The sequence below is a fragment of the Camelus ferus genome, chromosome 35, assembly GCF_009834535.1.
Source record: "Camelus ferus isolate YT-003-E chromosome 35, BCGSAC_Cfer_1.0, whole genome shotgun sequence".
Lineage (NCBI taxonomy): Eukaryota > Metazoa > Chordata > Mammalia > Artiodactyla > Camelidae > Camelus > Camelus ferus.
Genome location: NC_045730.1, coordinates 27,103,097 through 27,109,094, shown reverse-complemented (window position 1 = coordinate 27,109,094; position 5,998 = coordinate 27,103,097). Strand labels below are relative to the sequence as shown.

The following is a 5,998-nucleotide window of genomic DNA, read 5'->3' as shown; positions in this document are numbered from 1 at the left end:
TCAGCCTCAGAAGCATGACCAATGCTCTGCTCTGATGTGTTCATGCTTGAGGCCACCACGTGTGGGATGTGTCAGAGGCCATCACTGCCCCAAGGCTGCATCCCATCCCCTGCTGCCTATGTGCCTCCTTGTCCCTGCAGTAGGACAACATTCAAAAACCTAGGTTTCCAATTTGAACTCAGCCTTATTTAGAGAATTCATCTCCCTCTTCTGGGTGTCAAAGTCCTTATTTATAAAAATGAGTGGTCCAGGCAGATGAGCTGTGAGGTCCTTGATTGCCTGAGATTCCTGTGAGTTTATTCTGAAGTGTTTGAGTGTGCAGTGTCTTCCTGATGCAAGACCCAGGACTAGCAGGGAAGGGACCCTAGTGGGAGTCTTGTCTGACTTAGGGATAAAGGCCTGTCGTCCACTGTCAAACCTCAGCAGCCAGTCAATGATTTTGTGGCCAAGGGCAATTCTGAAACACTGAATGTGCTCCCCCAGCTTATGGCTCTGTGTAAGCTGTAAAGTGCACACTCAACACTTGATGTTTGTCATGAAGATTAAAGAACTCTCAAGTGCAAGTGACAAGGTTGATATATGAGGATAGCCGTAACACTGTGCTTTTTTGTCTTCAGAAGCATTTTTCTCAGTCGTGGCTTTAACCTGACATCCAGACAACAAAGCTCCCTGGTTACATTTCATGAGAAATTTAATAACCCCCTTATTGAGTATTTTTGCTGCAGCCTTGGATTAACCTTTAACAAATGAAGCTTTAGTTGCCACGCAGCCTCAAGAACGTTCTCCCTGTGATGAATATGTCTAAGTCTGCGTGTACTTGAGGACGCTGGGGGCTGGGAGGTCACCCGGGTTGGAATGGCCCCCAAGAAGCCAGCTCTATCAAATCAACAATGCCAAGACACCAGGAATGACTTCCAGGGCTCAGAAACCCCAACTGCCCTCTGTCGCTAAACTACAAAATATAGAAGATACCCGTTTCTCCAGAAATATAAATATTAAGACTTAATAAACAGCAGAATCATTCCCCTTTTCTTTAAAATGGTCATCTATTGACAAATTGGACAGATGGCTTACTGTGAGTCATAGCAGTTGAGCTGGGGGGCGATGTTGTGACTGAGCAGCTGGTGTTGTCATGGAAACTAATCTACATTGTATGGACAGGGAAAAATGGATCCAAAATATCCCTATTTCTTATGAATATCCCACCACTGTTACAAAGCAGTGCTTATTTACTGTTTAGCAAAGGCTAGTCCAGATGTACAAGCTTGAAGAGAATTCGAAAGAATTTGAAAGAAAACCTGTGGAAAGAATAGGATCTTTACAAATTGCTGTTCCAATGCTTTAAAAAAATTTTTTGTTTTAAATTGAAGTACAGTTGATTTACAATGTTGTGTTAGTTTCTAGTGTGCAGCATAGTGATTCAGTTATACATACATATTTTTTCATTATAGGTTATTACAAGATATTGAATATAGTTTCTTGTGCTATGCAGTAGGACCTTGTTGTTTATCTCTTTTATATATAGTAGTTTGTATATGCTAATCCCAAACTCTTAGTTTATCCCTCCCCTTCCCCTTCCCCTTTGGTAACCATAAGTTTGTTTATGTCTGTGAGTGTTTCTGTTTTGTAAACAAGTTCATTTGTATCATTTTTTTAGAGTCCACATATAGGTGATATGTTTGTCTTTCTCTGTCTGACTTACTTCACTTAGTATGATCATCTCTAGGTCCAACCATGTTGCTGCCAGTGGCATTATTTCATTCTTTTTATGGCTGAGTAGTATTCCATTGTGTGTGTGTGTGTGTGTGTGTGTGTGTGTGTGTGTACACATATATAACTACATCGTCTTTATTCATTCATCTGTCAATGGACATTTAGGTTGCTTCCATGTCTTTGCTGTTGTAAATAGTGCTGCTGTGAACATTGGGGTGCTTGTATCTTTTCAAATTAGAGTTTTCTTCAGATATATGCCCGGGAGTGGGATTGCTGGATCATGTGGTGAGTCTATTTTTAGTTTTTAAAGGAATCGCCATACTGTCTTCCATAGTGGCTGCACCAAACTATGTTCCCACCAGCAGTGTAGGAGGGCTCCCTTTTCTCTACACCCCCTCCAGCATTTATTGTTTGACTGCTCTATTGCTCTTTTTCCTGATTTTGTTAGATGATATTACAACAGATCCTCCTGCATGATTTTGCCATGCTGCCCAGGCAGACCAACAGGAATTTTGATTGCCTGTCATTTTATTGTGATGGTTTTAAAGCTCTTTTGAGGAAATGAGTGTGTAATGCAAATTTGTATTTTTTTTTTGTGGTTATATTGGATAAACACAAGGTTTGAGTTACTTTTAGTAACTGTTTTTTAGAGTTTTATGACTTTTTTTCTCATTTTTCAGGTAAGCTAAGCCTAGAAATTTATGATTGACACAAAATGAAAGTAAATACGTAATACATGCTTCAATGTATTTGCATGATACATGATGTATTTTTATTACATAAAAAGTTTTTTAGTATATATACATGTACATAGTATATATTTTATATATGTATATATCCTTAACAGTTACTTGTATTAACAAAAGCATTTATTCCTTAGTATATACTAGATCATATGTGCTAAAAGCTCTTTTTGTACTCCTATATCTGTTTGAGATCAAGATCTCTGGCTTCCAGATATATTTTTAATTGAGACCAGCTGGGCCCCTGTACATTTTGAGGAAATTATTTTTGACCCTGGTGTGTGCTCCTCTAGACTCTGCACCCAGATGCCTTTTTTCTGCTTCCCCAGGGAGGTGACTGGTAAGGGGCCAGCACCAAGGTCCCAAGGCCTGGGGAGGACACGTTAGGTTTCAAACCAAAACTGCCCAGTAGCCTGTCCTCATGGCTGAGCATACACCAGGGATAGATGGCCTGGCTCCCTCGAGGGGTGTGCACTAGTGTGTCTGTCCCTGTCATGTAAGCGAGGTGACTTCTGCTGAGGCTGGACAGGCCCTGGACTAGGGTATCCCCTTTAGCTTCCAGATTCAGCATCCCCATCACCAACTCAGGACAGTCTGTCGATGTGTTTCTGCAGGAGATGTGGAGATTCTTATGGCATGGCCCACATCCTGTGTTTTTTCTCTGTCAAGCATGGGCACGTCCCATTGCAGGAGGAAGAGGAGGGAGTGGGGATGCTTGGGATTAACTGTTTTAGAGGAAAAGGAAAATCTGATCCGTGAAGACACATACTGTGGAAGCACCTTGGTTTCTTCAGTGCTTTGTGTTCTGTGGAAGATGGAAGTGAAATGGGCACTGATCTGGGACCTAAGTGTTCCCTTGCCCAGGACTTTGTGATGATCCCCATGGTGTCTGTGACAGCATCAGTGTCCAGTTAGGGACCACAGAAGGGCAACATCTCCCAACTACTGACTCCATGTAGTGAAGTGAGGGGGTTATGGGCCCATGGAAGCTCTCAGTCCCCTCTTCTCCCACTGGGGGGGCATGGGGTACTGCCCATGGCCTCCCCAGGGACCACGATCTGCCCAGCTTCGCTCTTGCTGTTCCAGGTCATGTGCACTATATCAGAATTCCTTCTCCTCTTTCCTTTCCTACTGGGCTTAAAAAAAAATCTCTCATTCCCTTGTTTAAGGACCTGAAAGGGCTGCTGTCATGAATGAAAAGGAGGGAGACTTTCACTGTCTCCCACATACAAGGGAACATGTCCTGAAGGTGACTTATCTTTGCATCTTTGGGACATTTCACAGGACTGTGGGAGTCGAAGCCCAGACAAGTAGTCTAAGGTTATTCAACAAAGCGGTCCTGTCCTCACTGTGACTCAAACGTTTAGCACTTACTTTCCTCGGGGATCAATGCGGTGCTGCCTCTTTACAGTGAATTGTTGCCACACAGAGCACTGCCAGGGCCTCAGCATCCCATCCACGGCCTCAGGTGAGGTGCCTGGGGGCCGCAGTGTGCAATGCCACCGTGGGTGGGTGTGCGAAGGGGTCACCGCAGGCCCCTCATCCCAGCCAGGTCTTCCCAGGCTCATTCCCAGTTGCCCTGCTGTTTGTTAAACAGCCTGGTAAAGAAAGCACCTGGGGAGAAGTAGTCATCTTATGGAGCGGAAGGCATTCACGAGTTGCCATAGTGATTCGATCTGAGTGGTTGGCTTGAGGTGGCTGCAGGAAAAATGATAAAGCCAAACGGGAGGTCCAGGTGGACATGAAACAGTGATGAACAGCTGATACTTCTTTGTGTCAGGCTCTCTCATCGTTGGCACGGACACTCCACTTGACTTTGCTTAGCAGTTTAAGGCTTGGGAGTCCAGGGACTTGGCTTCAGAAGACTGTGTGAAAAATACCCACTGCTCAAGGGGAGGTTCAAACTCACATGGTTGATGCTGCAGCTTTATTTCAGTTTTCTTCCACATGGGAAGGACAGCACACGTGAATGGCAGTGCTTTACCATTTATCCATGAATGGTGCATGATGCTAATGCAGTCTGGCTGAAGCAATGGAAATGTTAAAATAAAGAAAAAAATTTTCAGTAATTACATATCTCTATATACACAAGTACATAGAGATACCTATCTATGAATACATAGATTTCGGATAGATAAATCTATCTGTCCAAAAGCAGCTGCGTTTTTTATGGATTAGCTGTTTAAGCGGTCAAGGGCAGTTAAGCTTAATTAACGTGAACTTAGCCTTACATTAATAAACTCCCATGGGGGCTATGAATTGAGAGGGTGAAAGAAAGTAGTCTATATAATAGCTAATCCGAAGGCTAGTGCTTTCTTGCTGCATTATTTTCTAGATTTTGCATACTGACAATGAAGTGTTGCTTTGACGTCCTTTTAAGTCGAGATTTAAACATCTTTTGTTTGGTAAAACTCAAAAAGGAATTAATACACCTTTTATGGGAGATGTGAGGTTTTTTTTTAAACTATTATAGCATTTTTCTTGTGCCTCTAACCCAGAATGCAAACGTCTTCTTATTGGATTCGTAACAGTTTGACTGAGTCACATATAGATTTTGAGTTAATTCAGCTAAGATGGAGGAAAGTCTCATAAAAGTGCAGGGAAAGTCCAGGCTCCCTGGCCCCTAAGGCTGTTTTTAGTAATAAGTGAAGAAGTTAGAGATCTGGAGCCGGTGGCTTTGGCTTCTGACTTAATATTTGACAGAATTAAGAAGCTCCTTTAGGTACCTAATTTCCTGCCAGAAAGAAGGCTTAATGCTCAAAAACTTAAGGACTTAAGTGTATCAATTGAAATTCAGTTGTGGGAAAATAAGAAGTTTTGAGCATTCTCTTCATAATCACATGCCTGTCAAGATGAAAAATTTTTTGCAACACTTTCCTGGGGTAAAGTGAACAAATCTAAGTATAAAGCTCAATGACATCAATAGCCACGTGACTGCCACACAGGTAAAAATTTAGAACCTTTCCTTCACCATGGAAAGTTCCCTTTCTCATTCATATCACGACCCCAATTTAACCACTCTTTTGAGTTCTTTCCCCATAGGTAGGTTTGGTCTGTTTTTCAGCATTAGGTAAAAGGACTTGTACACTATGCTTTCTTGCATAGAAATGTGTCTGGTTCCTTTCACTAGATGTAAATAGTCTTAAGTTTACATACAGTTGAATTCATTGCTTTTCTATGTATACATTTCTATGACTTTTAACACATAATAGATTCCTGTAACCACCACCATGGTCAGCATACAGCCCCCAGATCTCCCATTAGAATCCAAATGCTCCTCCCCACAACAGATCCTGGCAACCAGTGATCTGTTCTCCATCCCTAGTGTTCTGCCTTTCCCAGAATGTCATATAAATTATACATATGCAACCTTTGGTGCTGGCTTCTTTCATTTAGCATAAAGTGTTTGAGGTTCTTCCATGTGCAGTAATAGCTTGTTCCTTTGTATTGCTCAGTACTGTTCCTTTGCATCATATTCATTCATTCTGCTGTTGATGGTCATTGGTGCACTTACCATTTCTGTACACTTTTTTTGTGGCCAT

At 42.1% G+C, this 5,998-nt stretch overlaps 1 long non-coding RNA gene across 1 annotated transcript in view; it reads left to right on the top strand.

The window, feature by feature from the left end:
- The window catches only part of LOC116661470, a 30,934-nt gene extending 29,331 nt beyond the window's left edge, over window positions 1-1,603 (top strand). Inside the window, exon 3 of the long non-coding RNA XR_004317334.1 lies at window positions 1,557-1,603. This is a non-coding gene — a long non-coding RNA (uncharacterized LOC116661470). The remainder of the gene's footprint in view (window positions 1-1,556) is intronic.
- The last annotated feature ends 4,395 nt before the right edge of the window (window positions 1,604-5,998 follow it).